General features: G+C 46.5%; 1 protein-coding gene across 1 annotated transcript in view; it reads left to right on the forward strand.

The window, feature by feature from the left end:
- Positions 1-4,029: 4,029 nt before the first annotated feature.
- Positions 4,030-22,056, forward strand: part of RABGGTA (Rab geranylgeranyltransferase subunit alpha) — a 69,932-nt gene continuing 51,905 nt past the window's right edge. The window contains exon 1 of the mRNA XM_083187812.1: positions 4,030-4,205. The gene's annotated coding sequence lies outside the window, so the exon portion shown is untranslated. The remainder of the gene's footprint in view (positions 4,206-22,056) is intronic.

Genomic DNA, 22,056 nt, shown 5'->3' on the forward strand with positions numbered 1-22,056 from the left:
ATATGAAATGCAAGGGTGTGTCATGCAAGACAAGAAAGAATACAAAGTTCACCAGGTGTCAGAGTCTTAAGCCCTCTGCTGGAGCTCTAGGAAATAGATATTATAACTAATATCTGCTGCCACTTAGTGGCAACAGAACAGAATGCTAAATCATGTTGAATTACTTTTACATTTTATGTTTTATCTTACAACACTTCTTTAAGAAAATATTCTATTTTGAAATATGTCTGCTAGAATCGAAAAAGAAAGACACAGACGCATTAGACTCAATTCTCCTAATTAGAGACGTTTTTTTTGGAGACCTTTCAGAAAGAGAGAGACAATATTGTTGCACTCCAGGAAAATCATTTTTCTTCTAACGCCCCTCCCACCCTCCATAATTCCCTTTAGCCTACTAGCTATTTTGCGAATGGCCCGTTTAAAAAACATGAAGAGGCTATTCTTTTCCATAATTTGGTCCGTTTTGACTTAACTTAAATTTCCGAGAAAGATGGTCATTATATATATATATATATATATATATATATATATATATATATATATATATATAACGATTGTCTCTTTGTATGCTCCCCACAACTAGTCTTCTTACTGAAAATATTTGAAATTATACATAAGGTCCGGAAGGGTAATTATTGGTGAATTTAATATAGTTCCAAATGTAAATTTAATAAAACATCATCACCCAAAGATGGTCCCAGAATATTTACGGTCTGTACCAGATGCAATAATCCCAATTCATGAAGCGTTGTCTTCATACTTGGTAACAAACTCCCCTGCTGACACTTCCATCCCGAACCACTGGTGTGCTTTAAAGTCTGTCCTACAAGGCACTGTTATACAAATAGGAGCTAGACTGCGCAGACAATCACTTAAATAGTTGTCAGAATTAGAAGAGAGGCTGATCCAAGTAGAATCCCTAAATACATCCCGCCCTTCGAGACTTCTTAAATGAGAATTAGTGTTTATTAAAAATCAACTCCATAAACTTTCTAAACTGAATGAAATATGCATACTTTAAATTGCAAAAAAAGATTGGTACTTGTGTAATATCTGGGCGCCTGATTTTTTCATTGGGTCCGGAAAATCGGGTCAATTGCATCGTATGCGACCAAATCGCATGCGATGCGAACGACACGATTTTTCCATTGGATCCAATCTTAAATGGTCCCTGACACCCGATTTTACATTGGGTCCAATGTTAAATGCCCCTAGACCCCATTTTTCATTGTATAAGCACCCTGATAGTTAATTATGTGAAATGCCCCAACATTGTTAACACCACGCTGCGATCAACGCCAACCCGAAGCGTGGGTTCTTGTGCCCACATATTACACAAGTACCAAAAGATTTAATTCCTTATAATATAAATCAGGCAAATTTCTTTACTAGTAGACTCTGATTACAACAAACTAGGGATAGGATTAAAGCCATAAAATCACCGGCAGTGAAATGACTACATAACCCAGCAGATATCGCTGAGGCCTTTGCCCAGTACTATGAAAAACTCTACAACCATTCAGTTTGAACCTCTACTTCAACCTAATTTCTCAATAAACTTCTCCTCTCCAAAAGATATACACCTCCCTAGCTTGTCATCTAGGGATTTAGTGTCATCTGAGGAGATAACAACTTATACACCAGGATAAAGTCGGCTTTGTCAGAGGTAGACAAGCCTCTGATCGTACGAGAATGTTTCTATTAGCGGACTATCTGGCAAAGGTGGGGACGGAGGCCATCTTTCTCTCCCTAGATGCTGAGAAGTCATTTGATCGCCTCCATTGGGGCTTTCTTAAGGAGGTGCTCCTGAAAGCCGGTTTACGAGGTGGAATCCTATCTTCGATACTAGCCTTGTAAATCTCACCGTCTGCTTCAGTGTTTAGCAATGGCTTTCAGTCCCCTCTGAATAGGATGGTTTCTATTCTCCCGCTGCTCTGCGTTCCCCACGGCGAGCGGGAGAATAGAAACCATCCTATTCAAAAGACTGGGTGGCCGCTGATTGGCTGAGTTCCCATCCAATCAGCGGCCGCCCAGTCTTTTGAATAGGATTTCTTTCTATTCTCCTGCCGTGCCCCCGGTCTCTCTGCTCTGCGCTGCGGTCCCCGCTCCCTGCCTGCAGCTACATCTCGCGCCACTCCCCCGGACCGGTCCACACTCCCAGCCAGCTCCTGCCCCCCTCGGACCGGTCCCCGCTCCCACGGACCGCCAGCTCCCCTGCTGCTCCCCGGATTTTTACATGTGATAAATCGCATCCGATTTATCACATGTAAAAAATGGCACATCAAGTGCCAAATCTTATCAAGCTCCCCCGGGGAAGCTCAGGGTAAATCGGGGCTGACTTGACCTTAGGACAAGTCGCCCTAGTGTATGGGGGCCTTTAATGCTGAAAATTGCACCTGATTTAGCCCGATCTCACACCCTTCATTGGGCCAAATTCGCTTAAAATTGCTCGCACCCCTATGAAGGTGCGATCGCATTTAAGCGAATTCAGCCTGCCGTAAAGTGCACCCGGAGCTATGATGATTCGCACTTGCGAATCACCCGCACCCAATCGGATTGATCCCTTTGCCTTTTAAAATATTTAAATTGTAAATAGAGCCCCCCAAATAGGTACTCCCCACTCTCCCCCAAAATCACATGGACTGTGTAATGGTTAGCATTACTGCCTCACAGCGCTGAAGTAATGGGTTCGATCCCCACCATGGCCCTAACAGTGCGGAGTTCGTATATTCTACCCATGCTTGCGTGGGTTTACTCCGGTTTCCTCCCACAATCCCAAAATATACAGGTAGGTTAATTGGCTTCCGACAAATATTAACCCTAGAATGTCTGTGTGCGCTTATACATGTGGTAGGGAATATAGATTGTAAGCTCCACTGGGGCAGGGACTGATGTGAATGTTCAAATATTCTCTGTAAAGCGCTGCGGAATATGTATGCGCTATATAAGAAACAGTTAATAATGATAATAATAATCCTACATATAAACAATACATAATATTAAAAAAATACAAGAATAAACTGAACAATACACAGTGAAATACAGGTACCAAGCAGCGAATTAAGACTATTGGGGCAGATGTATCATAGCAGCGCTTATCGCGCCGCTATGATACTTCCTGCTTCGCCTCAATAGCGAGGCGAAGCAGGAAGGGACATCGACAAGATGTATTAACATCTTGTCTGCCGAAGCGGGGGAGCGTTAACTCCCCCCTTCGGCGATGTCCCCTTCTGGAGATAGCGCATCAGTTAATACTGATGCGCTATCTCCTGTCCCCCGGCCGGCCGCACTGGGCATGCGCGGGATCTCGCAAAAACCGCGAGATCTCCAGCGCAGCCCAAGCCAGACGCAGGGCTAGCGTTGTCCCCATAGTGGGGGATAGGACAACGCTAGCCCTGAGCTGGCGAAGCGGCCGGGGCGAATTAACGCCTTGAAGGCTGTTAATACATCGCCCCAGCCGTTAATCCCTGGGGGGGATTGCAGGGACAGCCCCGCCGAGCGTAACTCGGCGGGCTGTCACTAGCGCACGTTAGGTGCACTAGTAATACATTAGGGACAGACGTAATCCCCCCGTTAACCAGCGTTAAGTTCATTTTTGCACTTAACGCTGGTTAATACATCTGCCCCATTGCTGGCTGAGCACAATTCTACGCTAAATAAATGTGCATTATGCACAAGTATAGCTCAATGTAATGCAACAAATAATACTATGCTTTAAAACGCGTCATTGCTGAATATATTTGCCCCTCATCTATGCAGCATGAGCTGCCTGCTCGCTATCAGGTAACACGGCAGCATGATAGTACACAACCGAACCGACCAACCCTCCCCTTGAGGGAATGCTTGCTGACTGACTGACTGTATATGTATATCCACCTCACTATCATTCCCCCCACCCATTTCTCCCCGGCTCCGTCAGCTACCGCCAGCACGTGACACTCACTAGCTACCGAGCCAGTCAGCTGCAGTGTCATCATCACTACGCCATATACTGTACACAGCTGTTCAATTACTCCCAGGCTCCTGGGAAATATCACCCCCTGACTCCCAATCACACAGCTCTTCTCACAGACCCCGCTGTAGCACACACAGCTAAGAGCTGCAATACCATTGGTAGGCTTGACCTCGTGAGAGGCGGTGTTGCTGCGCTGCTTCCGGTAAAACCAGGTCCTGGCTGAGGCTGCTGAGCCGGCAGTAAGTGGCAGGTACGCGGCTCACCCACTGTCCCTGTCTGTGTGTACCTGATGCTAAATTGCACTGCGCCCTGGTGTGTGCCAGCGGCATCGTCGCGGCTGCTATGCGTAAACCTTAATTCCTAACATGTCATTTGTGTAATGTGAGATGCTGTTCATGTGTAACCGTCACATGGGACAAATGAAACCTGAATGATGGGGTATGGGTAAAACCCGGACCAGGACAAAACCCCCGGACTGCCGGACCAGACGTCAAACTCTGCAGTATGGAGCTTGTAGCGTCCGGTCCGGGGGGTGTCGTGCCCGGGGGGGGCTGCCTGTCACACCTGTCACCAGGTAGAGGAGGACGGGTAGAATAAAGTCTCCCTGTATGGTTCGGGCATGTAGCAAAAACCGGACGGTCCGGACCACACGGGGAGGCTGTAATCTCCCCTCCCCCATGTCCCTGGTGATAGCTATCACAGGGACCCCTGGACAAGACACCCCCCGAACAGGACACCCCCCGACCAGACCCTACAAGCTCCGGACTGCAGATTTTGATGTCTTGTCCGGGTCCGGTTTTTACATAGTCCCTGAATGATGGGTTTACTATTTCCTTCCAGACGTGTATATGTGTGTGTGTGTGTGTGTATATGTATGTATGTATGTATGTATATATATATATATATATATATATATATATATATATATATATATGTGTGTAACGGGGCTTGTAACGATTACACAAATTCCTAGTGTTTCCAATAATGTTTCAGATTACCAATTTGAAGCCATTCAATAACCCACAGGTTCTCAAAGTTGGTCCTCGGGACCCCACGCAGTGCATGTTTTGCAGGTCACCTTATGGAATCAAGTGAAATAATTAGCTTCGTCTGTGGATCTTTTAAAATGTGTCAGTGGGTAATGAGTACACCTGTCGGGTGACCTGGAAAACGTGAACTGTGTTGGTTTCTGACGACCGACTTTGAGAACCACTGCAATAGACAAACATTATTGGATGCTCCATGTATAACAATCGTACTAGGGATGGCCATCGGTGCAGATGCCATCAATGGTTGCCATCGATGGCAATTCTGCACCCAGCAATCGATAGTGGTAAACTATTTGATGGTTAACCATTGATAGTCATACATTATATTTGAATGAATGGCCCATGGGCCAATCAGAACTTGGGTGCGGTACTTCTGGGTGCCAGGGGGCAGAGCTATGCTTCATCTCCCGGCACTTTGAAAAACAAAAAACCCATTGGTTCTTCTTTGCCATCAATGTGGGGAAACCATCTGGTTCTCCCACATCGATAGCAAAAGTATTCAGCCATAAACCATTGATGATTTCAAATAGTCGATGGCCATCACTAAATTGTACTGGGATACTCATAGTGCTTCAATTTTAGTGCTCATTAACAAAGACTTTAGTCATGTTATCCCTCCCTACTCTCTTTTGTGCAAACACTCCCGGGCTGTTGGGTGGCAGCTAAAATTTCTCCTTGTTGACCATTGTGAAATTGGGATGCAGTTAAAATCCCGGCATTCAGAATCCCGACGCCGGATTCCCGACCGCCGAAATCCCGACACATTCTTCCTCCGGGGGTGTCCACGACACCCCCGGAGGGAGAATAAATTAGTGTGCCGAGCGTAGCGAGGCACCGGGCCCGCTGCGTGGCGAGCGCAGCGATCCACGTCCCCCCCCCTTGTCGGGATTTTGGCTGTCGGGATTCTGAACGCCGGGATTCAGTACTGAATCCGTGAAATTGTCCCATGGAATAATACTGCAAACCCTCAGGAGAGTGTCTAGCATCCCTACACCAGCACCTTCTTCAACTTGAATTTAATGTAAGAATTTTAACTGTTCTATGTCATTGTGTGATATTATTGTGCTATAAAACTCCATAAGGGTACATGCTATGAGAGTTTCTGCCTTCTATCCACATGACCATTCTTAATGGGTGACCTGAGATGGCTTTGATCAGAGACCGCAGACGACATGCAAAGATTGACGTGACTGGGACCACTGATCTCCCAAGCAAATATGAGACCCCCTTTATGATGAGCCTGAATCTCCGAAGAAAGAGGACACTCACTATTTATCACGTAGCTTAAAATGTAGTCAATTTATTTGCCATCTTACATATTCTGTTGGTGTTTTGGTTTGAGTCCCAGGCTCAAGACATCAAGAGACCAGGTGGAGCTCTCTGATGGAGCAGGATCACTTTGAACTTCCCTTAATGTCTTGAAGTTCTGGGATTCAGACCAAAACAACTGAATATGTGGGATGCCAAATTTACTACCTTTCTAAGTTAGGTGAACAATGGTGAGTGCCCTCTTTCTTGTTGGTTTATCTATGGACGTCATGGTACCATTGAGTTGAGCACCGCCTGGATGTGTGTATGAACTCAGAGTGCGGATTCTCCCCCCCCCTTTTTTTTTTTAAATCCGACTAGGCTTAAAATTAAGTTACATCTTTAAGCTGCAATATCACCTAATAAAATATATTGCTAAGTTTCCCGTCCCACATAGGCATAGACCCAGAGGTTCTGGCCACTAGATCTACCAACTGTTTACTTTTTTCCAGACCACCTCCTAGCTCAGGGCTTGACAAATTTCTTTCAAATCTAGGAGCCAGGATGAAAATGTAGGAGCCAGATATACTAATAACAGGGACAGTGCGCACCGCAGCCCTGCACCAAAAATTTGCACATGCCATAATGTCCATTACATTATATGTACACATGCCATAATGGCCATTACATATACCACACGTCGTAATGTCTATTACACAATATGCCACACACTGCAATGCTTATTATGTATAATACCACATGCCGTAATTACATATTATGCCACATAAGTTCCGCTTACCTACATGGTCGTTGATATGGGTTTCATGCTTGATGTCAGGGGTTAACCTGCTCTGCCAGGGGTAAATTCTTGTTGCTATGGGTGCCACTGTAGGAGCTCTCCAGCCTTGCCATCCCCGGGGCAGGCCTCAGTAGTGTCAGATATAATGCCCCCAGTAATGCCATGCTGCCAGCAGTGATATAGACAAAATGCCCCCAGCAGTACCATGGATATAATGCCCCCAGCAGTGCCATGCATATAATGCCTAAATAATACTCATTGCCCTGGCAGGCCTCTTCTGCTACTGCCTCCTTACTTATCTGAGGGGAGAAGCAGAGATCAAGCTTCTTCCTCCAATGGATGACCCCGGCTGCCATTTCAAATATGGGGGCAGATTTATTAAGCTTGGAGAAGAGATAAACTGGAGATAAAGCGGAGAAAAGGTAAAAGGAGATAAAGCACCGGCCAATCAGCTGTGTTTGAAAAAGACAGTTAGGAGTTGATTGGCTGGTGCTTTATCTCCTTTTACCTTTTCTCCAGTTTATCTCTTCTCCAAGCTTAATAAATCTGCCCCATGGTGCCAACTCATCAAGCCAGCTGTGCGTCCCCCGCGCCCCAGACTGCTCGGACGGGGCACCCTATGGCCAGCCAGAGCCAATGCCTGTCCAGCCCCTATTAAGCCACTCTCAGCAGAGGTGATCAGAGGCATCAGGGGGCACCTTAAAAAGAGCTGACAGTCGCTGACACACCACTGTTCCCCCTCTCCCTCTGCTGAGAGTGGCTGTCAGCAATTCCTCAGTTGCACTGAAACATCAGTGACATCAGCAGCGTGTCAGCGGCCCAGGGAGGGCACATTAGTAACTTAAAAACTAGCAAACGTTTTATTTCAGCACTTTATTTTATTAGGGTCCTTGTACACTAACGTTACTTCTCTAGAGGAGAAGTCGCATACAATTTTCTTGAAGCACACAGCAGCTTTCCTGGTGGCAGGATCACACATGATCTAACATATGCGGTCTTTTTGCATATGATATGTCACATGCGATAACAGCAAGGGCTGCAGATCCTATAGTGCAGCTCTTGCGCGGTCTGAAGCACATGAGATCGCGCATCAGGTCGGAAACAGAGCTAAAACGCATTCAATGTGACACTTCGGATTTCTTTCAGAATTGGAGGAAAAGTGCACTAGTTTCTATAGATTTCTTGGAGTTGAAATCTACTTAGGGCTGGACAGTCATAGGGTCAACATCTAGGTTGCCCATCGGGACCAGCGGTTGTTATTGTTAATTATATCGGCCATGCCCCGTCCTTTAGTGTGTATGGGGCATTTCAACTCCAGTATCTGTCTGAAACAGTGAGGAACATTTTCACCAGAATTTGTGGGTACCTATACCAGTAGGCAGACACCGTAAATTGACTTTCTACAATTGAATAGCTAAAAGATCTTGAACAGATGTTGTGCCAGTCTTTGGGATCTAAGGAGATCCATAGATTCTGTTCCCACACTCTATCAAATATAGGGGATCTGGAAATAAATGCTCAATAAGCAATTGTCAGCACTGAGAGAGCAGGATCACAGAGCCTCAAAAGGGGTCACTGGTCTACTGTAGGCCAATCATATCAAGGCTTTGGAGAAATTGTTTGGGTTGAAGATAATGCCAGAATTTAGAATACAGTAGTGCTCATTGAGCTAAACAAGATCACGGCCTCAATGTCCATCAGCTGCTTGACCCATAAGACTCCCCTCTCTACCCATGCACTAAAGAGAGCAGAAATTTAAATTTTAGTTCCCTCTATCCCACCTATTGTGGACAGTCTTTTTGTTTGTTTTCACGTACAACTTCATGCAACAAACTTTTCATGTTCTTAGTTGGTAAGATGATGAAAATGTGATATATATTACTTCACCTAATACCCACATAACCCTCGGATCAGATATATGTGTGCTAATCTGGCTCTGATACTAAAATGTGTTTCCCCAGCCATTGTTTCAATTTCCCATCCTTAGAACATGGTGGTAAATACAAATGTAATACATTCATGTTGCATTTAAGGCTTTATTTGTAAAGCATTATTCTGGTTCACTCTCAGAGGCAAATTCCTTCTCAAATGGACAAAACCAGGTGCACTGCAGGTGGGGCAGATGTAATATGTGCAGAGAGAATTAGATTTGGGTGGGGTTTTACTTCAAAGTGAGATCTATATTGCAGTGTAAAAATAAAGCAGCCAGTATTTACCCTGCACCGAAACAAAATCAGTCAACAAATCTAATTATCTCTGCACATGTTACATCTGCCCCACCTGCAGTGCACATGGATTTGTCCATTTGAGAAGGAATTTGCCTCTGAGAGTGAACCAGAATAAGGCCCTATATTCCATAGTGCTGTAGAAGAAGCATTAGTAAGGAAAATTAACTGATTTACTAAAACTGATCTATGCATTCAGTGTCAGACTAAGGCATGAAGGGCTACCTGGGTAATGCAGGAATAGGGGGCCCATACTTAGGGGTGTGGCCAGCCTCCACAAAAGCTTGACTAACCATTAGCATGTGAATGGCATGGGCCTCTTTATAAATTTACAGCGCATATATATAAAATACTTCTAGAGCATGCATAATAATGTATTAAATTAATACCCGGAACACACTGGAGAAAATACAAAGTCTCGTGCAATATAATGTAACATGTATAATATATAATTGAAGTGCACAGTCTGGACACTGATCTCTAGAGGAGGTGGGACCCTCAGGCAGTGGGGCCCACTGGGGTTTCTCTATACCTATGTAGGCCAATCTGGCCCTGTATGCATTTAACAATATTGCAAATTTCTTCTACGATCCCCATGGCAGCCATAACATTGGGATGTATCCCTTTCCCCATAGATTAGACAGGAGTTTTTTCTCTAGGACCGCCCACCTTGGGTATAACAGCCTCCTCCTCCTTAGCCTCAGTGTCTTTTTTTCCTGTCTCCGTTAGAGAGGACAGAGTAGGAGTCAGTTATTTTACTTTCTACAGGGCTACCTCTATACCATGTGGGAAGGAGAGCTTGCGAGGGGGACCAGATTTATCTATACCCCTATGCACAACACTCGTTTACATGCCCAGCCAAATACCTGTCAGACACCAGTCTGGGTGCAGGCGCTGTGGATAAGATACGTTTTCCAGCTGGACACTGCGGCAGCAGGGCGGAGACGATACAGGCTGAAGGCGCAGTTGGAAACAGCGTGGTGAGCAAGCGGCAGTCCCATCTGTAAGCCGCGACTGCACGCTGCGGAGATAGGCACGGTAGGGCGGAAGTACGCGCGGCGTCTACTTCCGCCCAGAGCAGCTCTAGTGCGCACAACAAAGGTGTCCCCGGAAACAAGGCGGGAAACGTCTGTTCCGCTCGGCCATCCTGAAAACTGCTGGCGCAGTAATGAATGAGTTAAGGTGCCATATTTAAACACAGCAGATAGCGCTGTGCAGTGCACATGCTGGGCTGCAGAAACGATGGCTGAGATGGAAGTGCCTTCTTCCCCTAAGCTGGACAGTGCCCCTATGAGGTAAGCCCTTAGTGTTTTTGGGGCATTAGATTTCGGTACTCTTTACCTAGAACGGCGCCCGCGATTAGAATCGCGGGCGTCGCGGGTAAATCGCGGGTACATAAAAATCGTGTACCCGCGATCACCGCGATTTTCCCATAGGGAACAATGTTAAAAAGCCTGATTGACCGCGATTTTGCATTCAATGCCTCAATGCCCGCGATTTTCACATAGGAATCAATGTTAAATGGGCTACAGAGCCCAAATAGGCAGAATTAACCCTTAAATGTCCCCCCAATTTTTGTACGCCACCCCACGATCCACGCCAACCCGAAGCGTGGCGAGCGCAGCGGTACGCGTCCTCCGACCTTTTCATGCCCTACTATCCACGTCGGCGTGGAGTTGAGAATAGAATAGTGTGGCGAGCGTAGCGAGCCACCGAGCCCGAAGCGTGGCGAGCGCAGCGAATACCTTCACAGTTATACGCGTCCCCTCGCGGGCTTCACAGGTATCCGTGGCGAAAAGCGGACACCTGTGAAGCCCGCGAGGGGACGCGTTTACCTGTGAAGGTATCCGCGTCCCCTCGCGGGGCTCGCTGCGCTCGCCACGCTTCGGGCTCGGAGGCTCGCTACGCTCGCCACACTATTCTATTCTCAACTCCACGCCGACGTGGATAGTAGGGCATGAAAAGGTCGGAGGACGCGTACCGCCGCCCCTCGCGGGCTCGCTGCGCTCGCCACGCTTCGGGTTGGCGTGGATCGTGGGGTGGCGTACAAAAATTGGGGGGACATTTAAGGGTTAATTCTGCCTATTTGGGCTCTGTAGCCCATTTAACATTGATTCCTATGTGAAAATCGCGGGCATTGAGGCATTGAATGCAAAATCGCGGTCAATCAGGCTTTTTAACATTGTTCCCTATGGGAAAATCGCGGTGATCGCGGGCATCGCGTCGCGGCCGTTTATGTACTGCCCGCGATGTCGCGATCACCGCGATGGGCGCCGTTCTAGGTAAAGAGTACCTAGATTTCTTTTATTTCTAGCTACTTAGTATATCCATTGTCTCTTATAGTGTGCCTACAGAAGTTATCCCTGTGCCAAAGAAAAGGCTTTCTAAAAAGAAATACATTGAATCTAACTGCATGTCATGTGATAAGGTGTTCTCTGCGTGTCAAAACAAGTCACTATGTGAAGAATGTGAGACAAGACATAAGGAGCCCATAAGAGAAGTGCCAAAAAAATCAGAGCATACGGAGATACTAAAGGAACTGATGGCTTGGATGAAACAGAACTTTGTGTCTAAGCATGAATTTGTCCAGTCACAGACAGCTAAGAGGTCTAGGTCTCAAGCGGGGCTGAGCCAAGAGGAGGGTTCATCCGGCATGGAGGAACCAGATAAGAATTCCACTGATGAGTCAGGAGAAATAGAGGAGGATAGAACCTTTAACCTTGATATAGTGGAGAACGTTCTAAAGAACATATACAAGGCAATGAACTACCAAGAGGCTACAGGTACCGCTACGGAAAAGGACCCGCTATTTGAGGATAGATCAAAGAAGGGGAGGTCCTTCCCAGTTAATAAGGTAGTGAGGGAAATAATTGCGAAGGAGTGGGTAAATGTTGACAAGAAACTCACCCTTAGTAATAGAGTGGATAAAATGTATCCATACAAGGATGAAGAATTCATGGCGTGGTGCAAGATCCCTAAGGTAGACGCGGCGGTGGCGGAGCTCACGTCAAGGTCTACAATACCGGTGGAAGACGCTGCGGCCTTCAAGGATTCCATGGATAAGAAGGTGGAAACCGCCTTAAGAAAGGTACACACGGCATCTTCAGGGGCACTCAGGTCATCAGTCGCTATTGCTTCAGTATCCCGTGCTCTGAGGCTCTGGGCAGCAAACCTACATACGGATGTAGAAGATAAAATATCTAAAACATATATCTTACGCAGTTTAGAGATTATGCAAAAATCTATTGACTACCTGTGTGAAGCGTCACTGGACTCGGTGGCATTCGCATCAAAATCCATGGCAGCCGGAATAACTGCAAGACGAGCGCTGTGGCTAAAGCCTTGGAGTGCCGACGCAAATTCCAAAAACAAACTGACAGCATTACCCTTCGAGGGAAATTATTTATTTGGGTCTAAACTTGACGCCATGATACAGAAACTGTCTGGCGGAAAATCTGTCCGGCTGCCGCAGGATAGAAGGAATAGGTTTCCCTATCCAGGAACACCTAAACCGTCCTTTAAGGACGCAAGAAGCTACAGGCCTGGAAAGCCATACTATAGAAGAGGGAACCCTAATCTTTCCCGTCAGTCCTTTCGCCAGCCTTACCGAGGAAAATTTCAGTCGGACAGAGGTGGAAGGCTATGACTATCCACTAAACATCAAGATAGGTGCAAGACTATTGAATTTCCCAGAGGTCTGGAAAAGGACGATTGGGGACAGATGGGTCCTGAATATAATTCAGAGGGGTTATTCAATAGAGTTTGCATGTCACCCGAGACAAGACCGGTTTTTAAAATCCAGAACACCAATAGCGAAGGAAGAAAGAAGAGAGTTGGAAATAAAGATAGAGCAACTCTTAGAAATAAACGCCATAGAGGAAATTCCCAGGCTACAACACAAGAGAGGCTTTTACTCGAACTTATTTCTAGTGAAGAAACCCAATGGAGAATACAGGACAATCCTGGATCTGAGGGATCTCAACCTGAATATAAAAAAGATAAAATTCAGGATGGAAAGCCTGTCATCCATTCTAACTGGGATAAGGAAGGGAGCGTTCCTAGCGTCAATAGACCTAAAGGACGCCTACTATCACATCCCAGTAAACAGATACCACAGAAGGTTCCTCAGGTTCGAAGTGTCAAACAGGCATTTCCAGTTTACTTGCCTGCCCTTTGGGCTAAGAACATCTCCGAGGGTCTTCACGAAGGTTCTGGTAACCTTGATTGCAGAGCTAAGGAAACAGGGAGTCCTGATTTGGCCATACCTGGACGATCTGCTAATCGTAGGGGATTCGGAAGTAGAAGTCCTACAAGGTCTAGAGTTGACACTATCAACACTAAGGAGACACGGCTGGGTAGTAAACGAAACCAAGAGCCACCTTCTACCAAGTCAGATTATTCAGTTCCTGGGGGTCCTGATAGACACTGTGAATTTCAACATTGCGCTACCACCAGAGAGATGTATAAGAATCCAAGAGATGATAGAAAAGGTCCTGTATTCGAAGAAAGTGACCTTTCTGATGGCCGTACAATTGCTGGGCATGATGACGTCCTGCATAAAGATTATACCTTGGGCCCAGGCAAATATGAGAGGTCTACAAGGGTACCTGTTACCTCTGATCCGAAGAGGGTACAGGGACCATCAGCTTATCACACTGAACGAATCAGTAAGAAGATCCATACTGTGGTGGACAAGGGATCTGGAGAGAAGAAGGTCCAGTCTAGAGAGTCCAAGATATGCGGTAGTAACTACAGATGCCAGTCTAACCGGCTGGGGAGCGCATATGAAGAATGCATCAGTGCAAGGAATATGGTCCCTAGAAGAAACAATGAATTCCTCGAACGTAAGAGAACTTCAAGCAGTCTGGGAAGCAGTAAGGCTACTGAAGAATTACATAGTGGGGAATCATGTCAGAATAATGTCGGACAACGTCACGGTGGTCTCACATATAAATCATCAGGGAGGCACCAGAAGCAGAAAACTGATGAGAATATCACAGGATATTATGGTATGGGCGGAGAAATACCTTCTCTCGATCTCGGCTATATACATACCAGGAAGGAGGAACGTAGTAGCAGATTTCCTGAGTCGAAAGCTACTAGATCCGGGAGAATGGGAACTGAACGAAGAGGTGTTCAGGGAGATCGTGCAGAGATTCGGAGTCCCGGAAGTGGACCTGATGGCTACTTATGCCAACAAGAAGGTGAGGACATTCTGCTCAAGATACTATCATGCCCAAGCAGCAACATTGGATGCCTTCACAATCAGATGGCAATTCAAACTAGGGTACATATTCCCACCTTTTCCCCTGATAAACAAGGTGATAAAGAAGATACAAGAGGACAAGGCAGACCTAGTGGCAATCCTACCATACTGGCCACGGAGGGGCTGGTTCGCAAACGCCATGAGGTTATCAGTGCAGAAACCATGGGAGCTACCCAACAGACCGGACCTACTGACACAAGGCCCAGTACTACACTCAGAACCCGCGACATTATGTCTAAGGGCGTGGAGATTGAGCGGCAAATACTAAGGAAGCATAATCTCTCTTCACAAGTCACAGACATGATGTTGAAAGCCAGAAAAGATGTTTCTTCTCTAGCATACTACAGAACATGGATGAAATTCATCGAATGGGGGCAGTTCTCAGGTGACTATGGTAAGATTTCCACTGGTGAGTTGTTACAGTTCCTCTTTGATGGATTTCGCTTAGGGCTGGCAACGGCCACCATTAAAGCTCAGGTATCAGCGTTAAGCGTTCTGTTAGACAGACCATTGGCAGAAGAAAAGGTGGTAAAGAGATTCAGCAGAGCCATGAAGAGAGTTAGACCCCCAATCAAGTCAATAGTAGCCCCTTGGGACTTGAACTTACTTCTTACAGTATTAGCCAAGCATCCATTCGAACCACTCATGGACATTCCGCTCAAACTGCTTAACTGGAAAGTGGTTTTTCTCGTAGCAGTCACCTCTGCGAGGAGAGTGAGTGAACTACAGGCGCTGTGGATCGAGGAACCCTATCTTGTCGTGTTCCCGGACAGGGTGGTGCTGAGGACACACCCGCAGTTCTTACCTAAGGTAATCTCTAGATTTCACCTTAATCAGGAGATAACCCTTCCCGAGTTTTATCCAAATCCTCAGAGTGATGAGGAGGAAATGTGGCATAACTTGGACCTGGTGAGGGCCATATCCATATACTTGGAAAGAACCAAGACATTTAGAACCTCCAAACACTTATTTGTAATTCCTGAAGGAATAAAGAAAGGAGGAGCACCTGTGAAGCAAACGATCTCTAGGTGGATAAGAGAAATTATCTTATTTGCCTACAAGAAAGAGAACAAGGTGGCACCTCCGATCGTACAGGCACACTCGACTCGGGCAGTCTCCACATCATGGGCAAATAAGGCGAAGGCGTCAGTTACAGAGATCTGTAAAGCGGCTACCTGGTCGTCAGTCCATACATTTTCTAACCATTATGCACTCAACGTATCTACTGCCCACTTTGGGAACCACGTGTTGCAAGGAGCTATGTCAGCGGGACTGACATCGCCATAAGTAAATATAATACAGCTATCCCTCCCGTGTGGTGTACTTGGGTATGTCCCAATGTTATGGCTGCCATGGGGATCGTAGAAGAAAGAGCCGAATTATACTCACCGATAATTCCTTTTTCTTCCTAGAGATCCCATGGCAGCCACTTGTTACCCTCCCGTGTTATTATTGTGTTTCCTCTACCTCCGCCATGGCAGCCATCATGTATGGGTTTCTCTCTGCTGGGTAGTGCTTTTGGAAAGAAAAAAAAAAAGACCTCTGGATCCTATAAGAAGACTCCTCCTCCATACACCAGTGTCTTTTTTTCCTTTCCGGGTAGTGCATGTGTGTGGACACCAGCTCACCTCACGCTGCAGACTGTCGCTCCCTGCAGCTGCTGTGGCTTCATGCAGGAGAGAAGGTGAGCAGGAGCGCTCATTATGCCAAATGCGGGCCCCATGGGGTAGCTGAGCGGCGGCGTCCAGGGGAGCGTTACTTACTAAATAAACCTGCACGCGCTCTCCTGCCCTAACTCTGTGCGAAGGGCGGACGCCGGGTAGTGCGCGTGACGTAGCCTCAGAGCGAGGGCGCGACTTCCGGCGCGTCATTAGTTGTGTTTGCCGGCGTGTGTTCAGTGTCACGCTGATCTGAGGTCTGGGTGATCGGAAGCGGGACTCGGTCTGTGGAGCGGTACAGAGTTGTACGCTAGCGTTCTTGGTGGCCTGGACTTGGAGACACTCAGCGTTGTGCGGCAGCGGGGTGAGTTGTATCTATCTATGGTTCATGTAAAAAAAGTTTTTTCTTGGTACTGGCAGTACTTATTCTTAGACGTGACTGTGTTTTAGGGAGCGCACTACCAATTATGGAGGAAGACAGGCAGTCTGGCGGAAAAGCTGGGTGAGCAGCGTGAGGGTGTAAGGGTGTCCACGTGGTGTTTAAAGTTGATTTGGTTTTATAGTGACTAGTTGGTGGTTGTCATTTTAGGTCTGAGTCTAGCAAGGATAAGGGGAAAAGCAAGCAGAAGAAATCTGCACTGAGCAAATGTGCAACATGTGACAAGACGCTACCAGATAAGCACGTGGGGACTGTGTGTGAGGGCTGTAAGGCATCTCAGTTGTTTCCCCTGGCTCAAATGGCGAGCCTGGTACAGATGTTGAAAACAGCTCTGGCAGATACGTTTGCACCTAAGGAGGATCCGGGTAAAACGCCTATTAAACGGAAGAGTTATGTGCTAAATGAGGATATGGATGATACAGCGGGTCAGTCGACCAGTGCCAATATGCTTGGTGGTGACTTAGATGATGGAGAGGAGGATGATCCAGGGCAGGATAGGTCGGATGCGGACTTTAATGCCGACATGGTTGACAACCTTCTGGTTCGTATCTACAAAGCATTAAATATTGAGGACAAGCAAGAGGATATAAGCTTGCAGGAAATGCTTTTTAAAGATAGAAAACAGAAAAGTAAAACGTTTCCTTTATCACAAACGCTGAAGGATATAATAACCGAAGATTGGAAACAGCCAGACAAAAGAGTGGCTATTCCAGGGAAGGTTAACAAAATGTACCCCTTTGACAAGACGCAAGTGCTATCATGGGAGGAAGCACCTAAAGTGGATGCGGCAGTGGCGAGGTTGTCAAAGAAGACCACATTGCCACTAGAAGAGGCCAACGCCTTTAAAGATCCTATGGATCAGAAAATCGAGCTGGGCCTAAGGAAGCAACACTTAATCTCAGGGGCTTCCCTGAAAGCAGCGTCAGCAATGGCAGTAACATCCAGAATAATAAGAGGCTGGTGTCAGCAATTAGAAGGGGATATTCTGGATGACCTCGCAAGTTCGGAGCTGTTAAAAATTGTACAAGATGTACAGCTTGCAGTGGAGTTTGTTTGCGAAGCATCAATGGATGCGGTGAGGCTGGCGGCCAGAGCAGGGGCAGCAACAGCCGCGACAAGGAGGGCCCTATGGTTAAAACCATGGGCAGCGGACGTACAGTCCAAGAATAAACTCCTGTCCATGCCGTTCCAAGGAGACTACTTGTTCGGTAAACAGTTAGACGAACTAGTGGCTAAGATCTCAGGAGGGAAGTCTGTTTGGCTCCCTCAGGATAAGGGAGGCAGAAGGGTACCTCCAGCCAAGTTCGGAAGATTTCAGCCCCAAGACTACAGAGAGTCACGGGCATATAGACCAGGAAGGCCCTACAGAAGGGGATCCTGGACCTCAAGGGGCAATTTTCGTGCCCAAAGAAGTAGGGAGAATAAATTCTCCTCCAAGAAGGAGGCACAGTAATGTCAGGTCACAGACAGTGGGGGCCAGACTACTGAAATTTGCAAGCATCTGGTCCAGGACCACTGGAGACAAGTGGGTCCAAGAGGTAGTATCCTCCGGGTACAAAGTGGAGTTCAACAAGGTGCCCGGAGAGTTTTTTGTTCAGTCTCCGGTTCCCAAAAACAGGGTGGAGAGAAAAGCCTTATTTGCAAGCTTACAAGAAATGCTGGAACAAGAAGTAGTCAGCATTGTTCCAGAGGATCAAGAATTTCGGGGATACTTTTCCCGCTTCTTTTTAGTAAAAAAAGCGACAGGGGGATTTCGGACCATACTAGATCTGAGACGACTCAATCAGTTCATAGAGGTGAAATCCTTCAAAATGGAGAGTATCAAATCGGTGATACTAGATCTAAGTCAAAAAGACTTCATGACGTCGATAGATCTCAAAGACGCCTATTTGCACGTCCCAATCTGCATAAGCCATCAAAGATATCTGAGGTTCAGGCTGATGGGCACAAGCTATCAGTTCAACGCCCTACCATTCGGTCTGGCTACATCACCGAGAACATTCTCCAAGGTGCTGGTCGTGCTGATAGCAGCACTAAGGCAGAGCGGGATAAGGGTGTTCCCGTATCTCGACGATATTTTAATAGTCGCAGATTCCAAGGAGAAGGCGCAAGAGCACACAGACAGGGTGGTACAGTGTCTCTTGGAACACGGTTGGTTAATAAATTACAAAAAGAGCCAGCTAATTCCTGCTCAGGAGCGGACATACCTGGGGGTAGTAGTCAATACAAAAGAACTAAATATTTCCTTGACAGAAGTCAGAAGAAAAAAAAAACTAGTGCGGCAAGTAGAAAGTCTACAAAGAAGACGCATTGTGTCCTCAAGAGACTGCATGGAGGTACTAGGCCTTATGGCAGCAGCTATAGAAGTAGTCCCGTGGGCAAGATTCCATACAAGGAAACTACAAAGCTGTTTTCATCTTCAATGGAACAAAAACTCAAAAGACTTGTCCCAAAGGATAGTCCTGTCCACAAAGGCCAGACAAGACTTGGAATGGTGGGCGGCAGAAGACAGATTGGTGGCAGGAAGATACTTTGGCATGAAGCAGCAGGTTACACTGACCACAGACGCCAGCGAAACAGGCTGGGGAGCAACCTTCAATCATCAAGTGGCTCAAGGAAAATGGCAGCAAGATTGGAGGGAGGCCCACTCCAACTTAAGGGAAATGGAGGCAGTGGTCAGAGCCTGCAGGTGGTTTCAGGATCAACTACAAGGGAGAGAAATAATCATCAGGTCCGACAATCAGGCAGTAGTGGCCTATGTGAATCGGCAAGGGGGTACACGAAGCAGAGCGTTGATGGAGGTGGCCGCAAAATTGTTCGAGTGGGCGGAAGGTCGGGTTATGAACATCACAGCAGTATATCTGGCAGGGAAAGAAAATGTAGTGGCCGACCAATTAAGCAGAAGAGAATGCCTGCCAGGAGAATGGGGTCTCAACCAGACAGTATTCGAAGACCTGGAGAAAAGATGGGGACGTCCACAAGTAGACCTTATGGCAACGGCAGGAAACACAAAAGTACCCAGGTTTTTTGCCAGGTTCTGGGAGCCACTGGCGGAACAAGTAGACGCACTGTCAGTGCCTTGGAACATGGAGAGAGCTTACGTTTTTCCCCCAATACCGATGATTCAGAGGCTACTGAGGAAACTACAGAGAGAAGAAATCGAAGTAATAACGATCCTGCCATACTGGCCTCGCAGAGCCTGGTTCAATACGGTACAGAAGTTGGCAGTGGACGATCCGTGGAGACTACCGTCGACCAAGGATCTACTAGTACAAGGAGAAGTATTCAAAGCGCAGCCGGTGTCGTGGAAACTGACGGCCTGGTTGCTGAGAGCAGAAGCTTGAAAGCAAAGGGATTCAGTGAAGGAGTAGTAGATACTTTGCTTAAAGCGAGGAAGCCGGTAACCATGAAAGTATATTATAGAGTGTGGAAAAAGTATGCTTTTTGGGCGAAAGAAAATAGTAAGAATCCTCGGAGTGTGGTCACCATACTGTCATTTTTACAGGAAGGTCTTCGGATGAACCTATCCCCAAGTACTTTGAAAGTACAAGTCTCCGCTATATCATGCATCTTGGATTGGGACATAGCCAAGAACAGATATGTACGAAGGTTCATGCAGGCAGTAAAAAGAATTAAGCCAAGGGTGAGGAGTCCGATACCATCATGGGACTTGAACCTGGTGCTGGGGGTTCTAACAGAATCACCCTTTGAGCCACTACAAGAGGTGGCCTTGAAATTCTTGTCATGGAAAGTGTTGTTCTTAGTGGCGATGACCTCAGCTCGTAGAGTATCGGAACTCCAAGCACTATGGATAAAGGAGCCATACTTCAAGATATATACAGATAAAGTAGTTTTGAGGACAAATCCAATGTTTGTACCGAAGGTGGCGTCAGAATTCCATATCAATCAGGAAATCATATTACCGACGTTTTGTACAAACCCTACAAACAGTAAAGAAAGCAGGTTGCATTGTCTGGACTTGGTCAGAGCCCTGTCCATTTACAGACAAAGGACGGCAGAGTTTCGTAAAGTCGACAACCTGTTTATAATATCAGAAGGAGAAAGAAAGGGGCAAAGGGCCTCTAAGCAAACCCTATCAAGATGGATCAAAAGCTGTGTTCGACAAGCATATATCATAAGGCAGCAGGAACCGCCTGAAGGGTTTAAGGCGCATTCAACGCGATCAATGGCGTCGTCGTGGGCAGAGAAGGAATCTGCGTCACTAACAGAGATTTGCAAGGCTGCAGGATGGTCCTCAGCCCACACATTTACAAAGCATTATAGAGTGGACGTCTGGTCCTCTGCAGATGCCAAGTTTGGGAGGAAGATCCTGAGCGCGGCAGTAAACTAAGACGTGAAGGAACGTTCTTCTTTAAGTTGAGAATTAAGTGGCCGGTGGCCTGTTCTTGTGTTATACGTGAGTATACCCTCCCCATGAAATACGGTACTGCTTGGGTATGACCCATACATGATGGCTGCCATGGCGGAGGTAGAGGAAATACCGGGTTATTACCTGGTAACGGGTTTTCCTCTACTCCGCCATGGCAGCGGTATTTCCCACCCCAAATAATGGTATGTTACGTGGAATAATGATGTTCGTTTGTTTTAAAGCTGAAGAAATATAAAGACACTGGTGTATGGAGGAGGAGTCTTCTTATAGGATCCAGAGGTCTTTTTTTCCTTTCCAAAAGCACTACCCAGCAGGGAGAAACCCATACATGATGGCTGCCATGGCGGAGTAGAGGAAAACCCGTTACCAGGTAATAACCCGGTATTTTTTCTCCAGGTTACGGAGACACTCAAAAGACACTGAGGCTAAGGAGGAGGAGGCTGTTATACCCAAGGTGGGCGGTCCTAGAGAAAAAACTCCTGTCTAATCTATGGGGAAAGGGATACATCCCAATGTTATGGCTGCCATGGGATCTCTAGGAAGAAAAAGGAATTATCGGTGAGTATAATTCGGCTCTTTCTTCTTTATACAGACCCCACTAACTGTAAGTTACTCATTTGCAGTATTCCTATACCCCTTTCACATTGCGCAAATAACCCGGATCCGACCTGAGTTGGTGTCATGTGGCACTGGGTCGAGGTACAGTGTGAACACAACACGCTGCTTAACCCGGGTTATACCTGCATCGCATCTCTGTATAATATAGTAACATAGTAATTAAGGCTGAAAAAAGACATTAGGCCATCAAGTTCAACCTATCTAACTTGTTACTACTGACTTGAGTAAGTCATATTTATAGGATTCCCTTAGTGGCCAAAAATGCATCCAGTTTTGATTTAAATTCATGAACAGTAGCTGCTGTAATCACCCCCGCCGGCAATGCGTTCCAGAATTTTACTGCTCTAATGGTGAAGAATCCTCTTCTTAATTCAGTACGGTATTTCTTTTCCTCGAGCCTCAGTACATG

The sequence above is a fragment of the Crinia signifera genome, chromosome 1 (genome assembly GCF_055691185.1).
Source record: "Crinia signifera chromosome 1, ASM5569118v1, whole genome shotgun sequence".
In the NCBI taxonomy this organism is placed as follows: Eukaryota; Metazoa; Chordata; class Amphibia; order Anura; family Myobatrachidae; genus Crinia; species Crinia signifera.